General features: G+C 39.9%; 1 long non-coding RNA gene across 1 annotated transcript; it reads right to left on the bottom strand.

Moving 5' to 3' along the window:
• Positions 1–9594: 9594 nt before the first annotated feature.
• Positions 9595–20110, bottom strand: LOC129687892 (uncharacterized). Its single transcript, XR_008721837.1, has 3 exons — positions 20035–20110; positions 16450–16578; positions 9595–9844 (listed from the first exon to the last, which is right to left on the bottom strand). It is a non-coding gene; the product is annotated as an uncharacterized LOC129687892 (long non-coding RNA).
• Positions 20111–23826: the final 3716 nt, after the last annotated feature.

Below are 23826 nucleotides of genomic sequence, written 5' to 3' on the forward strand. Positions count from 1 at the left end.
TCTAAACAAACTAAACAAAAGAGAGGACCCTAACTAAAATGTTCAATCCCCATCCTGAAAGGCAAAGAGGATGGACATCAGAAGAAAACGAAAATAGGAAACAACCTCGGAACCCGCTACAGAGGGCCTCTGAAAGCCAGAAAAAAACAGGAAACACCCTTGAAACCTGCCACAGAGGGCCTCTGAAAGCTTCTGCAGTATAGACTGTCAAAGCAGATGCTGAGCCTGATGGCCAACTGATGGGCAGAGTGAATGGAATTTTATGTAAGAAGTGGGAAATAGTAAGAGCTGGAGGGAACAGGAACTCCACAAGGAGAGCAACAGAACAAGATAATTTGAACAGAGGGAACTTCCCAGAGACTCATACTCCAACCAAGGACTATTCGTGGAGATGACCTGGAACCCCTGCACAGGTGTAGCCCATGGCAGTTCAGTGTCCAAGTGGGTTCCATAGTAATGGGAAGAGGGACTGCCTCTGACATAATGTGATTGGCCTGCTCGTTGATCACTTCCCCCTGAGGGGGGAGCAGCCTTACCAGGCCACAGTAGAGGACAATGCAGCCACTTTTGATGAGAACTGATAGACTAAGATCAGAAAGAAGAGGAGAACCTCCCCTATCAGTGGACTTGGGGAGTGTCATGCATGCAGAAAGGGGAGGGAGGGTGGGATCGGCAGGGGAGGAGGGAGGGGCTTATGGGGGGATACAAAATGAATAAAGTGTAATTAATAAAAAATAATAATAATAATAAAAGATTAAAAAAAAACTTAGATGTCCCTTGACCAACAAAAAAATGGGTAAAGACATTGTGCTACATTTAACAAAGGAACAGTACTCAGCTCTTAAAAATAAGGAAATCAATAAATTTGCAAGCAAATGGTTGGAATGAGAAGAGATCATCCTGAATGAAGTAACCCAGAAGCAGAAATACACACATTGTATATACTCACTTATAAGCAGATATTAGACCTATAGTACAGGATAACCTTATTACAATCCACAGACTCAAAGGAGCTAAGTAAGAAGGCAGACCCTAGGGAGGGTGCCATAATGTCACTAAAAAGGGGGAAATAGATTAGACATTAGAACTGGATGAAGAGGGGAACTGGACAGGGAAAAAAAAAAAACCCTAGGCTTGGACTAGCACACACAGTTTCTGAGCTGTGGAAGTGCTAACCATCTGAGTTGGTGAGTGGAAGGACCTCTAACCCAGGAAAACAACAGTGAGGCTTCCTAAACAACAGGGAACATCGCAGGAGGCGAAAACTTTGGTCTCGGGTCACCTGGAGACTTGTTTGGGGAAGGTGAGAAACGATCCTTTGATCTCACGGCACTCCCCTCCCCCAGACTTCCCTCCTCCTCGGCACAGCGGAATCATCTTTCTCTGTGCAGACATAACTGCCTGGGGTCTGCAACAGCTGAGGCAGAGCTCCAAGCCCTTAGCGGCAAGTGCCAGCAGTACCCGTCTCGGAGTCCCAGATCTGCACGGCGGCTGCACCATTCTCCCAGGGCCCGAGTCTGCTAGACGCCATACTAGCTCCACAGGATCGCGATCACTGAAGGTATGGCCTGCCCAATCCCACAGTGACAGAGAATACGCTATATACTCACCAAAACCAGGCAGAAATGCCACACTAGCTAGGCACACCAGGCGCTGGGAAAGCACAGTGAAGAGACCCCAGGACTTCCCAGAAAGCATCTGGACCAGCAACCCAGTCTCCAGTTATAGCGGGACTTTCTAACCTGGCCATGGAGCAGCACTAAGCTGGCGGGGCACATCAGCCCTCCAGTTTAAGACTAACCAGGGCCAAACCAGAGAACAGAGAGCCGGGTTACCCCGATCCCTACTGAAGTGACCACCTTAAAATCTCCAGCTGCAGCAAGACCTCATAACCTGGCAGTGACAGCAGCATGGAGCTGGCGGAGCACATCAAAGAAGCAGGGCCAAACCAGAGAGCAGAGAGCCCGGATACCCTGATCTCTGCCAAGTGACCTGCCTGTAAGTGAGTTTACCCTTGAGAATCTGCAGATCCCCAGATCCTGGGTCCTTCTAAAACAAAAGCCAGGCATCGAACCCCCTCCCACCCATATACCCACTTTGGGAAACAGAGGGGCACTTGGGACATTGAAGTTCCTGCTCTGTGGGTCTAATTGAGGAGTTAAAGCAGTTAATGCCAGAAATTGCGCTGCAATCATCACTAGCACCTGCGACATATACAGTGCAGAGCCTCTCCCACACACTCAAGGGTTCAACATTAGCCATCACTCTGTCCCTTGAGATACACGTCCACGCACACCTCCACACACACACACACACACACACACACACACACACACACACACTTGCATTTGCCCCATCTGCGCCTGCGTACTTTTCTCCCACAGGTACAGCTAGTCCTCAGCACACGCTAAGGACACGGGATCTCTCTCAGCTTGCTGAAGAACTCTCCAGACGCCAGAGAGAGACAGTACCAGTCTGATATGCAGAATCCAAAAACAAACAGGGAAGGTTTCAGATAAGCCAATGGCCAAGGGGTAGGCGAAAGTACACTTTCAACATAAATCAGGACATCATGACTTCACCAGGAAACCCCAAAATTGATGGATACTCCAATTCGTCAGAAGCACAGGAAAATGACTTTAAAGCCATGCTTACACAATTACTTGAGGCTCATAAGGAGGAAATGAACAAATCTTTCAAAGAGTTGGCCAGTCAATTGGAGGTAAAGAAAGAAGAAATAGACAAAACCCTTAAAGAAACACAGGCAAACATAGCCAAACAAATAGAGGCACAAGTAGAGATAAAATTAGTGGCATATAAAAAGGAAATGAACAAGGAAATAGAAACCATCGTAGAGAGACAGGAATCCAAATTCAAACACATGAAAGAAATGGTGCAAGGCATGAAAACAGAATTAGAATCAATAAAGAAAACACAAAATGAGAAAACCCTTGAGCTGGAGAACTTGGAGAAAAGATCAGAAACCACAAAAGTAAGCATCACCAACAGAATACAAGAGATGGAAGAGAGAATCTCTGGAGCTGAAGACACACTTGCAGAAATTGATACTTCTCTCAAAGAAAAAGTAAAATCAGAAAAGTTCCAATCACAAAATATCCAAGAAATCAAGGATGCTATGAAAAGACAAAATCTAAGAATAATAGGAATTGATGAAAAAGAAGACTCCAGGTTCTAAGGTCCAGAAAATATTTTCAAGAAAATCATAAAAGAAAATTTTCCCAACTTAAAGAAAGAGATGTCCATAAATATACAAGTGGTCTACAGAACTCCAAATAGACTAGACCAGAAAAGAAACACATCACGTCACATCATAGTCAAAACATTAAATCTACAGAACAAAGAAAAGATATTAAAAGCAGCCAGGGAGAAAGGCCAAGTAACATATGAAGATAGACCTATCAGAATCACACCGGACTTCTCATCAGAAACTATGAAAGCCAGAAGGGCCTGGGCAAGTATCATGGAGACTCTGAGAGATATCAAATGTCAACCCAGACTACTATACCCTGCAAAGCTTTCAATCAACATAGATGGAGAAAACAAAATATTCCATGACAAAACTAAATTTACACAATATCAACATAGCAAACCAACCCTACAGAAGATACTAGAAGGAAAACTCCAACCCAACAAAAACAACTTCATCCAAGAAAACAGGGCATACAGATGATATCCCAACAAAACTGAAAGGAAAACAAGCAATGAAACAGGGTAAGATCACCTACTCCATTACAAAAGGAACTAACATGCATTGGTCACTACTATCTATCAATATCAATGGACTCAACTCACCAATAAAAAGACACTGGCTAACAGAATGGTTGCGGAAACAGGATCCAACATTCTGTTGCATCCAAGAAACACACCTATGCAACAAAGATAAACACCACTTCAGAGTAAAGGGCTGGAAAAATGTTTTTCAAGCAAATGGTTCCAGAAAACAAGCTGGAGTAGCCATCCTAATATCTAATAAAATAGACTTTCATCCAAAGTTAATCAAAAAAGATAAGGAGGGCCACTATATTCTCATCAAAGGAAAAATCCACCAAGAGAACATCACAATCTTGAATATCTATGCCCCAAATACAAGAGCATCTACATTCGTAAATGAAACATAGCTTAAATCATACATTGATCCTAATACCTTAATAGCGGGAGACTTCAACACCCCACTCTCATCAAGGGACAGATCAACTAGACAGACACCAAATAGGGAAATAAAAGCACTCACAGAATCCCTAAATCAAATGGATCTAATAGACGTCTACAGATCTTTTCACCCAAACTCAAAAGAGTCCACCTTCTTTTCAGCACCACATGGAACCTTCTCCAAAATAGACCATATAGTGGATTACAAAGCAAGCCTCAACAGATACAAAAGGATTGAAATAATCCCTTGTATACTATCTGACCACCATGGACTAAAGCTGGACATCAACAACAACAGAAACAACAAAAAGCCGACACGCACATGGAAACTGAACAACTTACTACTCAATGACAGCTGGGTCAAGGAAGAAATAAAGAAAGAAATTAAAGTCTTCCTAGAACTCAATGAAAATGAAGACAGAACATACCTAAACCTGTGGGACACAATGAAAGCAGTGCTAAGAGGAAAGTTCATAGCACTAAGTGCCTTCAAGAAGAAATTCGAGACAGCTCATTCAAGCAACTTAATGGCTCACTTAAAAACCCTAGAAAAAGAAGAAGCAGACACACCAAAAAGGAGTAGACGGCTGGAAATAATCAAACTCAGGGCTGAAATCAATCAATTAGAAACAAAGAAAACAATTCAAAGAATCAATGAAACCAAGAGCTGGTTCTTTGAGAAAATCAACAAGATCGACAAGCCCTTAGCCAGGCTAACTAAAAGGCAGGGAGATACCACCCAAATCAACAAAATCAGAAATGAAAAGGGGGACATAACTATATTCACTGAGGAAATCCAAACAATCATTAGGACTTACTTCAAAAGTCTATATGCCTCAAAATTTGAAAATCTAAATGAAATGGATAATTTTCTTGACAGATTCCATCTACCAAAATTAAGCCAAGATCAGGTAGAAAGACTGAAGCCCTATATCTCCCAAGGAAATTGAAGCAGTCATTAACAGTCTCCCCTCCAAAAAAAGCCCTGGACCAGATGGCTTCAGCACAGAATTCTACAAGACCTTCAAAGAAGTGCTAACCCCGATTCTCCTCAAACTATTCCACAAAATAGAAACAGAAGGAACACTACCAAACTCATTCTATGAAGCCACAGTCACCTTGATACCTAAACCACACAAAGATCCAACAAAAAAAGAGAACTTCAGACCTATTTCTCTTATGAACATTGATGCAAAAATACTCAATAAAATACTTACAAACCGAATCCAAGAACACATCAAAGATATCATCCACCATGACCAAGTAGGCTTCATCCCAGATATGCAAGGGTGGTTCAACATATGGAAATCCATCAATGTAATCCATCACATAAACAAACTGAAGGAGAAAAACCACATGATCATCTCCTCAAATGCTGAAAAAGCATTTGACAAAGTCCAACACCCATTCATGTTTAAAGTCTTGGAGAGATCAGGAATACAAGGCACATACCTAAAGATAGTAAAGGCAATATACAGCAAGCCTATAGCCAACATCAAACTCAATGGAGAGAAACTTAAATCAATCCCACTGAAATCAGGGACAAGACAAGGCTGCCCACTGTCTCCATATCTCTTCAACATAGTACTTGAAGTCCTAGCCAGAGCAATAAGACAACTAAAGGAGATCAAGGGGATACAAATTGGAAAGGAAGAGGTCAAAGTGTCACTATTTGTAGATGATATGATAGTATACATGAGCGACCCCAAAAATTCAACCAGAGAACTCCTTCAGCTGATAAACACCTTCAGCAAAGTGGCAGGATACAAAATCAACTCAAAAAAATCAGAAGCCCTCCTGTACATCAAAGACAAAAAGGCTGAGAAAGAAATTAGGGAAACAACACCCTTCACAATAGCCACTAATAACATAAAGTACCTTGGTGTGACTCTAACCAAGCAAGTGAAAGACCTGTTTGAGAAAAACTTCAAGTCTCTGAAGAAAGAAATCGAAGAAGATCTCAGAAGATGAAAAGATCTCCCGTGCTCATGGATTGGTAAGATCAACATTGTGAAAATGGCCATCCGGCCAAAAGCAATGTATAGAAACAATGCAATTCCCATCAAAATACCAACTCAATTCTTTACAGACCTTGAAAAAAAGATTCTCAGCTTCATATGGAGAAACAAAAAACCCAGAATCTCCAAAACAATCCTGTACAACAACAGATCATCTGGAGGTATCTCCATCCCCAATCTCAAGCTGTACTACAGGGCAACAGTAATAAAAACTGCATGGTATTGGCATAGAAACAGAAAGGAGGATCAATGGAACCACATAGAAGACCCAGAAATAAACCCACACACCTATAAATACTCGGTATTTGACCAAAGCAGCCAAATCCATTCAATGGAAAAAAGACAGTATATTCAACAAATGGTGCTGGTCCAACTGGATGTCTACATGCAGAAAAATGAAAATAGATCCATATTTATCACCCTGCACAAAACTAAAGTCCAAGTGGATCAAAGACCTCAACATAAAACCAGATACTCTAAATCGGTTAGAAAACAAAGTGGGGAATACCCTTGAACTCATTGGCACAGGAGACAACTTCCTGAACAGAACACCAACAGCACAGGCTCTAAGAGCAACAATCAATAAATGGGACCTCACGAAACTGAAAAGCTTCTGTAAAGCAAAAGAGACAGTCATCAAAACAAAACGACTGCCTATAGATTGGGAAAGAATCTTCACCAACCCTTTATCTGACAGAGAGCTAATATCCAGTACATATAAAGAAATAAAGAAGGAGAAAAGCAACAAACCAAGTAATCCCATTAAAAAATGGGGAACAGAGCTAAACAGAGAATTCTCGAAAGAGGAACATCAAATGGCAGAGAAACACTTAAAGAAATGCTCAACCTCATTAGTCATTAGGGAAATGCAAATCAAAACAATCCTGAGATTTCACCTTACACCCATCAGAATGGCCAAGATGAAAAACTCAAGTGACAACACATGCTGGAGAGGTTGTGGTGAAAGGAGAACCCTCCTTCATTGCTGGTGGGAATGTAAACTGGTACAACCACTTTGGAAGTCAATCTGGCGCTTTCTCAGACAATTAGGAGTAGTGCTACCTCAAGACCCAGCTATACCACTCCTAGGTATATACTCAAAATTTGCTCAAGTACACAACAAGGACATTTGTTCAACCATGTTTGTAGCAGCTTTATTTGTAATAGCCAGAACTTGGAAACAACCCAGATGTCCATCAACGGAGGAATAGATACAGAAATTGTGGTATTTTTACACAATGGAATACTACTCTGCAATCTAAAAGGAGGAAATCATGAAATTTGCAGGCAAATGGTGGGATCTAGATAAGATCATTCTGAGTGAAGTATCCCAGAAGGAGAAAGACAAACTTGGTATATACTCGCTTATATAGACCTACAAGATATGATAAACATAATGAAATCTACACACCTAAAGAAGACAATCAAGAAAGTGGACATGGGTGAAGATGATCAATCCTCATTTAGAAAGACAAATGGGATGTGCATTGAATGTATGACAGGAGTCTACTGCAAAAGGCATCTGAAAGACTCTACCTAGCAGTGTTTCAAAGCAGACACTAAGACTCATAACCAAACCTTGGCAGAGTGCAGGGAATCATATGAAAGAAGGGGAGTTAGTATGATATAGAGAGGATAGGAGCTCTATAAGTACCAACTATATCCGGGCACAGGGTCTTTTCTGAGACTGACACTCAACCAAAGACCATCTATGGATATAACCTAGAACTTCTGCTCGGATGTGGCCCGTGGTAGCTCAGTAACCAAGTAGTTTTCCAAAGTAAGGGGAACAAGAACTATTCCTAACAGGATCTCAAGGGCAGGCTCTTTGACTCCCCTCCCCCCCAGGGGAGGAGCAGTCCTGTTAGGCCACAGAGAGGAACTTTGCAGCTAGCCTTGAAGATACCTGATAAAACAGGGTCAAATGAAAGGGGAGAAGGTCCTCCCCTATCAGTGGACCTGGAAAGGGGCAGGGAGGAGACCAGGGAGGGAGTTGGGGATGGGGAGGGAATGAGGGAGCGGGATACAGCTGGGACACAGAGTTAACAAATTGTAACTAAAAAGAAAAATAAAAATTTTAAAAAAAGAAATAAAAAAAATAAAAAATAATAATAAAAACCCTAGGCTTTCTCCAATATGTACTCTTAGCAACCTTATCAAAGATTAGTTGATTTTACATTTCTTCTGAGCTCTCTATGCTCTTTTATCTACATATCTGCCTACCATTTAGATATTTGACTTTTGTGTATGTATTCCAAAGCATTTAAATTATTATATGATTAGTAAACATGTATGTGTGCTTTCACAATGATCGTGGTAATGAAACAACACAAATGTACTTGAATATATATGAAAGTGAAGAATATTGTGCCACGTAAAATGAGCCAGTCATACACAGAAGTACTTCATCTTTCCATTGACTGTGGTGGTCAAAGCCAGAAGCAGAGAATACAGTGGTGGTTTGCAGGGATTGTGGGAGAATGGAAGAAGAAATGTCTGTAGAAAGAATAGTACAAGAAATATCTTTCAACATAAAAATGGAAGAATATGTCATGAAGATAAATGGACAGGATTCCTTCTATAATGCAAATTTAAGGTCCAGCTATGACATTTCCTTCATTATTTGTCTGTAGAGCTTCAAGGCTGTCAACCATTCAGGAAGGAAGATATGTTTTAAGCACTGCTGAAGAAATAGGACTTACCCCTTTAATGGGATCCTCTGCCTTCCTTCCCAGAATGTCTGTCTTTTACATAGTTACAGCCATGCAGCATGTATTTATATCCAGTGAAATGTCACCTTCCCTTTCCTTATCTCCATCATGTCGCTTTGGGCTTTACTCTTTCTCTCACCTCAGCCTTCTCCCCTCCAGGCCATCTGTCTAGTTGTCTGCACTATGGTTGACCTCCAATGCCAGCTTAACTCAAGTCAGAACCAGGTTTTATTTTTTCTTCTTTAAATTCCTCCTCTGAGCAGTTGATGAGATTTACAATTTGATACCTTAGGGTTTTTCTTTTAAACTTGTCCTTGAGATGGAAAAAGTAGGCATCTCAGAGCATTTCCCTCTGAGTCTCCTCACTGGAGGTTTCACATTCATCCATTTTTTCAGAGTGGGTGCTCATCATAGCTGTCATGTTCTTGTTTCATTGGTATGCTCTCTTTCAGTCCATGAAAACTGAAACACAGCAACACACAAATGACCCTGATCAAGAGGACTGAGAACGTTTTATCCAGACTGGACTTTGAAATGAGAAAAGAAGTAAAATTGGGCTTTTGTTGTGCCATTTCGAAATGAGATGAGTCTGCCTTAAATACAGGAAAGGGCACACATTCTTAAGTAGAGGTCCACACCCTGGCAGAAACTATTTTTTTCCTACACAAAAAGAGAAACAAAAAGAAAAAGACTACCAAGAAAATATCTATTCTAAAACTTGAAATAAGGCACAGGTTAGCCTTCTTCCATCATTGTGTGTAGTTTTTAAGAAATGGCATGTGTTCTTTCAAAGCACAGTCCATGAAAGCATCTCCAATCTTTGATCCATCATAGCTCACTAGGATTAGATAGCGATGATACCCTCAAATCCATCAGCAGAGTTTGCATCAATATGATCGTGCACTGTGGCAACGTGGAAGAGAACAGTGGCACCTGAAATCTGCCCTGCATGTGAAAGAGAAATGTATTTATGTTGTTTAGACTTTTGGTAAGAATAGCTATCATTTCCTGAAATTAAAAGAAACGCTTTAAAGTGCCATTTTCAGAATCAATCATTTATAGATTTATTAATGTTCAGTACCCCATATTCCTCTTCTAAAAGGTTCTACTGTGTGAGCCAATACAATATATACATATAGTCAGGCTTTTCATTCTTTGAAGTTATCTATTTTAAGACTTCTGTCAACACTTTGAGCAAAACCTATACACGTAATGCCATATCTAAATTACTAAATGTTTTTCTAGCTTTCAGGTAAAATGATTCTTCTTACATACATTTGGGAAATGAGTCCAAAATAGGAAAATAATAAAAACATACTTCTAAACTCATATTTGGAAGAGTCAGACCTGTATTTAGGCCAACACAATCTGACTGTAAGATTATAATCTTAGCCTTTGAACTGGGCTGTAGTTATAGAGAAACTTATAAAACTGTTGTCCCAATTACAGTTTTCACAGTGTTTACAAAATATCCTATATGTTGCTACTATTTATATTGTTAGCACAAAATTATTATGATTTGAAAAATATGGATGAGGTGTGGGGACAAAAAAAATCACAAAAGAATTTCTTAGTGTCTAAAGGAACCTAACAAAGAATTTCAGTGAACAAAGACATCTCTGTGATTCTAAGCAATGTTGAGTTTACAAAAATGTGAGGATTCACATTTATTATGTGGATGTGTAGGGTAGCACTTCATTTGCTTCACCCAAAATTTATGGTTTGTGAATGCTGGGCTTGCGGTTCCCATGGGATTAAAACACTATTTCTCTGTAGTAATAGGAAACTTTCCAGAGCTCATAAAATAAAGCACTGTTTCTGGCCCTGAGATTGCTCATAAAATATCTTACATTTGTACACTGTGTTGGTGTAGCTTTCTTTTACCATAATTTCCTAGTGACATGGTTTGTGCCCTTTCTGCCTATAGTTACAAGAATTTGTTTTTTCTTACATTACAGTACTTTCCCCAGGTCCCCAAATATGGCCCTTTCATTTCTTCCTTGCCTTATACATTGAATTTATTCAAGAGGTATTTACCACCTATGCAATATTATTGTGGTATGTATAGATGACTAAGGTCTATATTCTGTATTTGAAGTGATGCTGGAGACATACAGGCCACTAAACAAGTGACTAGAAAGAAAGTGAAATCCATATGAATCACAAGGAAATCTTAGGGAGCAGATCTCAGGTTGATATCCACAAGACTGCTAGATTGAGTTATAAAGGATGCAAAAAGTGAATGAACTATGGAAGGTATGGCTAAACATAATGTTCTAATTAGGGAACAATGTGGTGGTAGAAACCCTTAGCAGAGCCACATAGCCTGTAGACTAAATATATGTCAATAACTAGACAGAATAAGGTCCTGTACTCATCTTGAGTTCTCATATTGCTCATGGCATTAAGAAGCATTCCTTTATCCCCGAGCACTGTGAAATTCTTCTAAGTCACCTTCTGTGAAGGAAGCAGGCAAGAGGATAACTGGCTTTCTTGAGACTCCTGGGAAATCACAGCTAGTTAAATGAGAGCACATAAAATTGAAAGAAAAAAGCAACATCAATTAATTAGGATGGATTGCAAATACTATTCGTCCTTAGGGCCTCATGTATTCTTTTCTTCCAAATTATTCACTTCTGAAAGTAACTGCTACCAGTCATAGGTCATAAATGGAAATATACATTGATTCTGCTGAACAGATGGAGGTATTAAGGGACATTATCCATTTATTCTAATCACCTAGATTTAGGAGGTCATGACATTTAAAATGTGTGATTAAATTATGTTTTCTGGTTATAACTGAACTTAATATTATTAAATATATAGCAACACACACATACACACTATAAAGTGATAATTCTACCTACACAGGTACCTTTTAGCCCCCCTTTAGAACTAGAAGTACCATCAACAAGCATGGCTTCATTCTCTGTCTTGGCTACACCTCTGTGAGGAGCTCTTTAGTTCATCTCTGGTATCAGATTTTGAGAGTCTGATTCTCTAGCCAAATTTCACAGATGAATTAATACAAAGTACAGATCCTATTAATGAAAGAAATTGAGCTCTTGCCCCAGTGCTAGGACCCAGCTTTGTAATATTAATTTTACAAAGGTACTTTGTGAACTTTGAGATTATCTCTGATTACCAAAATATTTAGAGTCTGTTAATAGTTTCAAAACAACCTAACATAATTTAATTAGAAGCAAGAGATAATTTTTTTTTAGGCCACTGCTATTTCTCTTGAAAGGGAAATAAGCAATTTGAATGTGACACTTCCCCATTGCTAGAATAATTGGTGCTGGGCGCGGGGACCTAACTCTTTACCCACCAATAGTAACATTCTACTCAGGCCCACCATCCTTTCAGGAAAAGTGATGCTCCAGGTTGTCAGGAGTTCTCAGATATTGAAAATTTGAGCTGATGTCCAAATGGCTGAAAAGATTTGAGCTTCTTACTTCTTGAAGTCGATCTCATGGAAAAGCTAGTTTGCAGACAAAGTTAACAAAAAGAGAGAAGAAGGAAAGAGGAAAGGAATTTCTGGTCTTGTGGCCTATCAACTCGTTATCTGTGCCTTAAATTTTTGTTTTTCCAAGATGAGTTAAGCTTTCTTTGTACAAAGCCAAGTGCACTCTATCTAATAAAACCATGAGAGTTGTGCAATTAGTTGCTTTGTATTATTTTGTCAGTTGAGATTTTCTCAATTATTTTTCAATATGAATATATTTTATCTCTTCTAAAGAACCTGGATTTTGTCTGGCTGATGGCTCTGGTATCCTTTTTTTAAATTTTAATATTTTTCATTTTTAAATAATTTTATACATTCACTTGTATCCCAGCTGTAGCCCTCCCAATCCTCTCCTCCCTCCCTCATCTCTTTCCTGTCCCCTTCTGAGTCCACTGAGAGGGGGTGTCCTTCTCACTTTCCACCTGGCCTTAGATAATCAGGTATCTTCAGGATGGTTGCAATGTCTTTATCTGTGGCCTAGCAAGGCTGCTCCTCCCTCAGGAGGGAGGGGAAGCTCATGAGTTCATGTCAGAAATAATTCCCGTTCCCCTTACTAGTGAACACACTTGGATACTGAGTTACCATGGGCTATGTCTGAGCAGGGGTTGTAGGTTATATCCATGCATGGTCCTTGGTTAGATAAACAGTCTCATAGAAGACCCCTGTGCTCAGATATTTGGACTTTGTGGAGCTCCCTGTCCCCTCTATGATATACTAATTCCTCCTTCCTTCATATGATTCCCTACACTCTGCTGAAGGTTTGGTTATGGGTCTCAGCATCTTCTTTGATACATTGCTAGATAGAGTCTTTCAGGTGCCTTCTGTGGTAGGCTACTGTTCTGTTACTTGTTTTCTCCTACATCCAATGTCCATCCCCTTTGTCTTTCTAGATGAGGATTGATCATCTTACTCCTGGACCTCTTTCTTGTTTGTCTTCTTTAGGTGTACAGATTTTAGTATGTTTATCCTATCTTATAGATCTATATAAGTGAGGATATACCATGTGTGTCTTTCTCCTTCTGGGATACCTCACTCAGAATGATTTTTTCTAGATCCTACCATTTGCCTGCAAAATTCATGATTTCCTTGATTTTAATTGCTGAGTAGTATTCCATTGTGTAAAAGTAAGACAATTTCTGTATCCATTCCTCAACTGAGGGACATCTGGGTTGTTTCCAGGTTCTGGCTATTACAAATAAAGCTGCTACAAACATGGTTGAACAAATGTCCTTGTTGTGTACTTGAACATCTTTTGGATATATGCCAAAGAGTAGTATAGCTGGATCTTGAGGTATCACTATTCCTAATTGGATGCAGCAGAATGTTGGATCCTGTTTCTTCACCCATTCTGTTAGTCTGTGTCTTTTTATTGGAGACTTGAGTCCATTGATGTTGATAGATAATAGTGACCAGTAAGTGTTAGTTCTTATTATTGTGGAGTTGGTGGTGGTACTGTGATTCATTGCTTGTTTTCTTTTGATTTTTGTTGGGAAATTATCTATAACCTATGTTTTCTTGGGTGTAGTTGTTTTCATTGGATTGGAATTTTCCTTCTAGTATCTTCTCTGTAGGGCTGGTTTGCTGTTCAAATATTGCTTAAATTTACTTTTGTCGTGGAATATTTTGTTTTCTCTATCTATGTTGATTGAATGCTTTGCAGGGTATAGTAGTGTAGGTTGGCATCTGTAGTCCCTTAGAGCCTGCATGATATCTGCCCAGGCCCTTCTGGCTTTTATAGTTTCTGATGAGAAGTCGGTGTGATTCTGATAGGTCTACCTTTATATGTTACTTGGCCTTTTTCCCTTGCTGCTTTTAGTATATTTTCTAAGTTCTGTAGATTAAGTGTTTTGACTATGATGTGGCATGAAGAGTTTCTTTTCTGGTCTAGTCTTTTTGGTGTTCTGTAGGCCTCTTGTATGTTTGTGGATATCTTTTTCTTTAGGTTGGGGAAATTTTCTTCTATGATTTTCTTGAAAATATTTTCTGGACCTTGGAGTCTGGAATACTCTTCTTCATTAATTCCTATTATTCTTAGATTTTGCCTTTTCATGGCATCCTTGATTTCTTGGATGTTTTGTGTTTGGGATTTTTCTGATTTTACTTTTTCTTTGAGAGAAGTATCAATTTCTGTGAGTATATCTTCAGCACCCGAGATTCTCTCTTCTATCTCTTGTACTCTATTAGTGATGCTTACTTTTGTGGTTCCTTCTCTTTTCTCTAAGTTCTCCAGTTCCAGGGTTTTCTCAATTTGTGTTTTCTTTATTGATTCTAATTCTGTTTTTGTGCCTTGCAACATTTCCTTCATCTGTTTGAATGTGGATTCCTGTGTCTCCATGATGGTCTTTATTTTTTTGTCTGTTTCCTCTCTTAATGCCACTACTTCTGCCTCCATTTGTTTGGCTATATTTGCCTGTGTTTCTTTAAGAGCTTTGTTCACTTCGTTTTTGTTTCCATTTGGGAGGCCAAATATTTGATTGATTTATTTGTTTCCTCTTTAACTGTTTGAATCTGTATGGCTATTTCTCTGAGAGATTTGTTGGTTTCCTCTTTATGTGCCTCAAATAACTGGATAATCATAGCTTTAAAATCATTTTCTTGTGTTTCTGGTGAGTTGGAGTATCCATTAATTTTGGGGGTTGCTGGTGAAGCCATGATATCTTGATTTATGTTGGTTGTGTTCTTTTGCCAACCCCTGGACATTTGGTTATCCGTAGTGTTGACTGTTTGTTCCTGGATTCTGCAGATCAGACTGGTCTTTCTCTGGTGTCTGGAGAATTCTTCAGGAAAATGAGGGAGGTCCAGTGGTTTCAGTGTGTGCGTTGGTGATTCAGCTCTACCTGTAGGAGGAAAGTTTGCAGGCGCAGAAGGGCAAATTGAAGGGGTAGCATGTGATTGAGTATGTGCTTATAGGTGTGTCCTAAGGGGCAGGGTGTTGGAGAATGAAGAGGCCGTCAGTGTGTGAGAGGGGTGCCTTACAGGCACTGAAGGTGTTGCAGGTGCTTAAGGGATCGCAAGTGCTGTTGAAGATTGCGGGTGTGTATTGTTTTTGCAGGTCTGCTAGGCTTTGGTGGCTATTCAGCTGGCTATCTGCACTGAGGGGTTGGATGACCCATACAATCAGTGGCTGGGCAGCCCTGTGTAGTCGGTACTGCCACTTGCAGACTTGGGATCTGGGAAAGATTGTACTGCGGATCTGAGTCTCTGTGGCTAGCACTCTTTGGGTGTGCGCTTTGGTGGGGTGGGGTTTCTGGTGGTGCGTGCACTCTAGCAGGGCCCGGTGGTGGTGGTGGGGGGTGTGCTCTGAGATTCCAGAGCTCGGCAAGAGGGCACTAGGCGGGGTGTGGGTTCCTCAGACATGTGCTCTAAGTGGTGGCATTCAGCGGGCAGTTACAGCTCTCTGCTGTGGCTAAGGGGCCTGAAGCCCTGCATCTGCTGTCTTGGGCCCCAGGCACTGAATTTTAAGGATTTGGGATCCAGGAAGGATTGTATTGCAGAATTGAGTCTCTGTGGTTGGCACTCTGTGGTTGGGCCTGCGCTCTGGCACTGGCAGTGGGTGCTTTCCGGTGTGGTGTGGTTTCCGGAGGTGTGTGCGCTCTGGCAGGGTGGGATTTCTGGAGGGACGTGAGCTCCGCTGCGCTCTTTGTGGAGGGATCGCATCCCTCGGGGTGGGGGGCAAGGGACGCTCTGCAGGTCCGCAGGTCCAGAGCTCCGCAAGAGGGCCCTAGGTGAGGCCCGGGGTGCGGGCCCTTCAGACGTGTGTCGTGTGTCTGAAGGTTGTTGTTCAGCGGGCAGTTACAGCCGTCCACTGCGCTAAGAGGCCTGGAGCTCTGTCTCTGCTGTCTTAGTCCCCAGGCTGTGAGCTTTGTGCTCAGCTGCCTGGAGCTGTCCCAGCCTCCCGCGTGGGGACAAGGGAAGCGCCCCACTTCGTTCTCAGAGAAGTCCGAGCCCCATCTAAATGTACAAGCACTTCACGCTTGTGTGGTGTCCCCTCTCCTTTAGAAAGCCCAAAAGTCCAAATTCTAGTTTCGATGGTCTCTCCACTCACCAATTTCTGAGATTCATGTCCTCTGCCTCTCCAATTTGCTGCCATCTTGGAACTGGCTCCGGTATCGTTTGTGCATAAAGACACCATTATTTCATAATATGTGCCAAATGCCTCAATATTATTTTCTCTCTGTTTTTTCAAATAAAAAAAAATTAGCAATGCTTTAAATTACTCAACATTCATTTTTTTCCTAGCAGTTTATTATGAAATTTTATTTTCTTTTATTAATTAAATGGCTTTTCTTTTTACTCATTGCAATAATTGTGGCTGCAATTATGGTAGGATATGTGAAAATTACAATGATTGTAAATCAATACTATTGCCAAAAAACAGTAGAATTAAAGAATTGATATTATTATAACAACTTTATTCAAACTTACTCAAGAATTTTATATGAATAATATACATTGACTTGCCCATCTGTTTAATTGAGGGATGGAATATCCCATTAATAGAATGTAAATTTTTCTAGTACAAGAGAGAATTTCTGAGCAAAGAAGAATCATATGTGAACAAGAATGCCAAAAATTACTAAGAAAAAGAAAAATATTAAACATAATTGACTTAAAGTTAGGCATAAAAAGGTAAAGGCAAGCAAAAGTCATCAAGCTTATTCTGCTTGCTTGTTGCTCTTCTCAAAAGTAAAGGAAAACAATCTATAAATATATGGAGCTCTCATATAGTTATAAAGGTAGAAGTTCATTTTAAATGCTAAGAGACAAAAGAGCTCTTGGACATTTACAAATTATAGTAAAGAAGTGGATGAAGGCAAATACAATGGGAAACCATTACTGCTTCCACTATTCAGTGGAAATTGTGCTTAAGAGAACAAAAAGCACAGAAGGAATTTTGTTTCATTTCAGCCTCTATAATAATGAAAGAAAAAGAAAAAGAAAAACACTTGCCTGGTTGATCAGTTTATATTAAAAAAAAAAGTTTTGTGGCTCTTGACTTTACATATTCACTGTAAACTTTCATAAACAAATAGTCCTTTGATTCGGTGAATAAGCTAATCAGCAACAGCACCAACAAGAGTATTCAATTTCAAAGGCACACAAACTTAGCTTTTAAAGCAAACATCTATAATTACATGAAGAGTCCATTTTCTACAGCATCCAACCTTGCTACCTATCCAGATCATTGAACATCCTTCTCTGGGGTCTACTCCGGTGAGTTTGTGTCATATTTCTCTTTCACACAAGTTCCTCAACCTGCCAGATCTAGCCCAAGTCCTTTCCTATCTGCTTAACCTGTCAGGACCTGATTTTACTCTTTGAAGAATGTCAACAATGTCTTGTAAGATTTTTATAAAGATTCAGAGCCTAGACTCTTTCCCAGTGATTCCTCCATATGCCTGTTAATGACTATTTTTTCTGGTTAGAAGAGCTCTCCTCAAGATACTCCTCTCCTTATCAACGTATACGTAATATTTATAATTATTAAGAACAAAAATTTAAGGGAATTTGGAAAGTAGTATAGGCACTTTGTATTTTAAAGGGAAATGAAACAGGATGATTGAGTCTTCAAATTTAAGCTCTTAACGTTCTACCAAAGAGCTTCAGCAAGAGAGGCTTTTTATTGGTGTTCCTTCAGAATATCTGTGGGTTTTTTTTTTTAAGGCAAATACCAACAGTCTTCTAGATCAGTTCTTTAAAAAATGGTCCTTACTCAACTTATCAAGTAAACTCCCCCCCCGCCAAAAAAAACAAAACAAAAAAAACAAACAGTAATAGCATATATCCAAAAGATGCTCAAGTACACAACAAGGACATTTGCTCAACCATGTTTGTAGCAGCTTTATTCGTAATAGCCAGAACCTGGAAACAACCCAGATGTCCATCAACTGAGGAATGGATACAAAAATTGTGGTAGTTTTACATTTACACAATGGAATACTACTCAGCAATTAAAAACAAGGAAATCATGAATTTTGCAGGTAAATGGTGGGATCTAGAAAAAGTCATCCTGAGTGAGATATCCCAGGAGCAGAAAGACACACATGGTATATACTCACTTATAAGTGGGTCCTAGACCTATAAGATAGGATAAACATACTAAAATCTGTACACCTAAAGAAGATAAACAAGGAGGTCCCGTGGTAAGATGATCAACCCTCACTTAGAAAGACAAATGGGATGGACATTGGAAGTATGAGAAAACAAGTAATAGGACAGGAGCCTACCACAGAGGGCCTCTGAAAGACTCCACCTAGCAGTGTATCAACGCAGATGCTGAGACCCATAACCAAACCTTCGGCAGAGTGCAGGGAATCATATGAAGGAAGAAGGAGTTAGTATGACCTAGAGGGGACAAGAGCCCCACAAGGTCCATATATATCAGGGCACAGGGGTCTTCTCTGAGACTGTTTTTCCAACCAAGGACTGTGCATGGATATAACCTATAACCCCTGTTCAGACATAGCCCATGGTAGTTCAGTATCCAAGTGGGTACCCTAATAAGGGGGACAGGAATTGTTTCTGACATGAACTCAGTGACTGGCTCATTGAGCTTCCCCTCCCCCTCCGAGGGAGGAGCAGCCTTACTAGGCCACAGATAAGGACATTGCAGCCATCCTGAAGATACCTGATAAGCTAGGGTCAGATGGAAGGAGAGGAGAACCTCCCCTATCAGTGGACTTGAAAAGGAGGAGGGAGGAGATGAAGTAGGGAGTGGAGGATGGGGAGGGAAAGGGAGAGGGCTATAGCTGGGATACAAGTGAATGTATCAAAATATTTAAAAATGAAACAAAATATTTTAAAAAAACCACAGATCAAAGTTTGTTGTCTTTGTTGCAGTAAAAACAAGACAAAGCAGAAAAAAATAAAGATGAGCAGAGATTGTACAAGATCACATAGTGAAAAGAGGTAGTTACTTTTTTTTCATTGTTTGCTTTTTTTCCCCCCCTTCATCCCTTTCTTCTGTTTCTGTGTGTGTGTCCCCTTAGGCTGGTGTCTGTCCAGATGTGTGTCTAAGTAAAATGTGAGAGATCAGATCACAACTTTGAGTGTTGTTCTTCAGGAGCCATACACTTTTTTAGTTTTTTAAAGGTAGGCTCTCTCAGTGGCTTGGCCCTTGCAATGGAGGTTAGCCTGGTTTGGCAGCAAATCTCAGCAATCCATTTGTCTCTGCTGTCCTAATGTTGAGACTGCAAGTAGGTTTTCTTGAGCCAAACTTCTTCAAGTGGGTTCTAAGGGTTGAACTCAGGTCCTGTGGTTTGTGTGGTAAGCCCTTTAATAACAGAGCCATCTCTCCAGCTTTCACTTTGTTCTACAGATGGCACCTGGACCAGTACAAACCAAAAAATCTTATTTTTTTTTTCCTAGCTGGTAGAAGATATAAAACGCTGAGGTCAGGGAGGATTAAGGAAGCCGGATGATAGGATTAGAAGCCTTTGATAAAGAACTGGAATAACTTAATAGGAACCAATGACAACTGTAAACTAATCAAGAAAAAAAAAAAAAAAAAAACAAAACATCAAAGGTCCATATTACCAAGAAGAGGTAAGTGGAATGGAAAAAAAAAAAAACACCTTAAAATAATGTTGAGTAAAATGTAGATTGATGAAGTTTTAAGTCAAACACTTACTTGCTTTTGAATCTATGTTTTTTTTTTTTTTTAAGAGCTTGTTAGAGGTGACAAGAGAGTCTGAGAAGATTTTGCTTCCTTCTGTAATAATTATATAATCTCCTAGGAAACAAATAAAAATACACAATATTACTCCATAAATCAGCTAATTACTGTTGGTTTTAGAGATACACTGGTTCAATTCCAGTTGGACCTTTTATGGTTTGCTCAATTTCTGGCTTCCAGGAAACGACAATGTGACATTAACAAGTCATAGGCAACTTTTCTCAAGAACTGTTGGGAAACATGAGTGACTCATTGGGGGAGTAAACAAAAGGATTAAGAAAAGCTACTTCACAACTATAAATGTACACTACAAAACTCGTTCCCACAGAATGTTGTAAAACATTTGGCAAAGAGGAAAAGGAAAAGAAAGAAAACAAAATGGTTTTGAGAAAAGAGCAGAGGAAATCAGTAAAAGAGTATGTTTTCAAACCTAGCTGGAAGTACATCAGTTTTGTTTTTTTGTTTTTTTTTTTTTTTTTTTTTTTTGTTTTTTTTACATCTTTTTTTTTTTTTTTTTTTTTTTTTTTTTTTTTTGTTGGTTTTGCTATACAACCTTCCCTATTTCTTATTTATATACTTTGCATTGAGTGCCAGAGAATATCTGGTAACCATATTGACTTAGTCAAAGTCTGGGGTGCTTACTTTTCAATAGCAATGATTTTTTTTTTCAATCTCTTCAAGGTTGCCTTAGCCTGAAAATTATACCAAAGTCTTTTGTATGTTTGAAGTTTGAGGCTCAACATAGCGGATTCATCTAACACGATAATAAATGTTATATAAATCTGATAATTGTGTGCTTATCTTCTTAATTTTGAAATAACTGAAAATGTGTGTATATATATATGTGTGTGTGTGTGTGTGTGTGTGTGTGTATAGTACAACTAACCAGGGCCCAGAGTGGCTTGTGGAGACTGAAGCATGAGGACTATGGCTCATCCGTAGACTTGAACTAGACCTCCTACACAGATGTAGCAGATAGGTAGCTCAGGGTCCATGTGGTTCCCTAATAAGGGGAGGCTGGTGTGACTCTGACACAGGCTTTGTTGCCTGCTTTTCGATCACTCCTGCCTGGCAGGGTTGCTTCACAGGTCCATAGGGTAAGAGGATGAGCTTAGTCCTGATGTGACGTGATGAGCTAGGGTGGGTGGTGGGGCTCCCTTTTCTGAGAAATATGGGAGGGGGAAGGGGAAAAAGAGAGAGGAGAGGAGGGAGGGAGCCTACAAATGGTATATAAAATAAATAAATAGACTAATTAAAAATAAAGTACAAACAGGTGAGAAAAGCTAGATCTTCCTTATCCCAGAAACTCTCACAACTCTCAGTGCTTTGGCACATTTGTTTCATTGTCTTCTCGATCTCTCTCTGTGCAAGTTTTTGTTTTCTTTTTCCTAAAAGAACATCTTGTAACTTTATATGCTCTACTGTGTACCACAAAAGTAAACAAAACAAAACAAACAAAAGACCCAACCAAACAGAAACCATTATCCACTGTCCACACCTCATTCAGAGGATTCACACCGACAGTACCACTAACCAGATCATGGATCCTGCCTCTCTACCAATACCACTGTAAAGTTGCCATCCAATGAGTCAAGACATGTCCTGCATTAGCAACCAGCTCTCAGCCGGTTCCTGGAAGCTTATCAGCCATTGCTCATATCTCCTCTGTGTGTGTGTCTTAAAGAGAACAGTCGCCCCGTGCTGTGTTAGGATCTTCAACATGTGACTGTCAGTGCTTTCCTACAGCCAGGCACAGGCCACGTGTTCCGGTGTTCCGGGTAATCCTTCAGAGGCACACTATGATAAAGTCACATTCCTGAGGCTATTCAAATTAATCACACGTTAAGACAGTCTCTGGCAGATTTATATACCTTAAATTAATCTTTAGGTGAGTTGCTTGATCAGAAGAGACAGGAATACTGCTGGGAAACTTGGTGAATTCAAGTGTGCTCTTTAAGCCAAACTGTTTTTTTCTCAGAATTATCTAACATTCTCTGTTCTGGTTGCTTTCTTGCTGAAGGCTATTTATTTACTTATTTTCTGTTTTTTTCTTTTTTCATTTTTTATTTATTACAATTTATTTACCTTGTATCCCAGCTGTATCCCCCTCCCTTTTCCCCTTCCAATCCTATCCTTGCTTCCTTTTCTCCTCCCACACCCCTCCCCAAGTCCACTGATAGGAGAGGTCCTCCTCCTCTTCCATCTGACCCTAGCCTATCATGTCTTATCAGGACTGACTTCATTGTCTTCCTTGGTGGCCTGGTAGAGCTGCTTCCCCCTCAGGGGGAGATAACCAAAGAGCAGGCCACTGAGTTTATGTCAGAGACATGTTCCCATTACTAGGGAACCCACTTGGATAATGAGCTGCCATGTGCTACATCTGAGCAGGAGTTCTAGGTTATCTCCATGCATGGTCCTTGGTTAGAGTATCAGTCTCAAAAATGATCCCTGGGTCCAGATTTCTTTGTTTTGTTGCTCTCCTTGTGAAGCTCCTGTCCTCTCCAGGTCTTTCTATCTGGAGGCTATTTTTTTTTTTTTTTTGCCACTTTCAACAGCAGTTTTATTAATATTAAAAAAAAAAAACTTTCCTAGGTAGCCCCTTCTTTTTTCTTTTTTTTTTTTTTTTTTTTTCAAATGGGATGGACATTGGATGTAGGAGAAAACAAGTAACAAGAGAGAGGAGCCTACCACAGAGGGCCTCTGAAAGACTCTACCTAGCAGTGTACCAAAGCAGATACTGAGACTCATAAACAAAACTTCGGCAGAGTTTAGGGAATCATTTGAAAGAAGGGGGAGTTAGTATGACCTGGAGAGGACAGGAGCTCCACAAGGACCAAATATATCTGCACACAGGGGTCTTTTATGAGACTGTTTCTCTAACCAAGGACCATGTGTGGATATAACCTAGAACCTCTGCTCAGATGTAGCCCATGGTAGCTCAGTATCCAAGTTGGTACCCTAGTAAGGGGAACAGGGACTATTTCTGACATGAACTCAATAGGTGGCTCTTTGACCTCTCCCCCGCACCGAAGGAGGAGCAGCCCTCCTAGGCCACAAAGGAGGACTTTGCAGCCAGTCTTGAAGATACCTGATAAACAAGGGTCAAGGAGGTCCTCCCCTATCAGTGGACTTGGAAAAGGGCAAGGAGATGAGGGAGGGATGGTGGGATTGGGAGGGAATGAGGGAGAGGGATGCAGCTGGGATACAAAGTTAATAAACTGTAACTAATATTAAAAAAATAAAAAAATATATTGTTTGTTGAGATCCTACCAACTAGCCTTTAAGTTCATTGATGATTTCCGTTTATGTGGATGACCACACTGATGGTTGCTAAATCATTTATTTCACAATTTTTTATAGTTATTAGCTGTCCTATTCTAAAGATATTTTTCTTCTAAGAAGACATAAGTAATGTATTATGTAATTATATGTAAATATTTGTTTCTGCATATGAATTTATTTATGAATGTGTCAAGTAATTAAATGATATATTAGTCATTGAATCATCATGTCATATGTTTATTATGATGATGATGTTCACATTATCATAGTTTGATGCCTCTACCATGCTTCCAGGTTTTGCTTACTCTCTGATGCAAACTTGTTACACTCTCATATTAAATTGTTCACGCTAACAAGCCTCAGTTCTATAATTAACTATTTCTGTAAGACATCATACTTCCTTTTAGAATACATTTATTGATTAAAAGTTTGGTTGCATATTGTTTGGTTGCATATTAGCACAAG

This window comes from Psammomys obesus, unplaced genomic scaffold (assembly GCF_907164565.1).
Source record: "Psammomys obesus unplaced genomic scaffold, mPsaObe1.curated_primary_1811, whole genome shotgun sequence".
Classification (NCBI taxonomy): domain Eukaryota; kingdom Metazoa; phylum Chordata; class Mammalia; order Rodentia; family Muridae; genus Psammomys; species Psammomys obesus.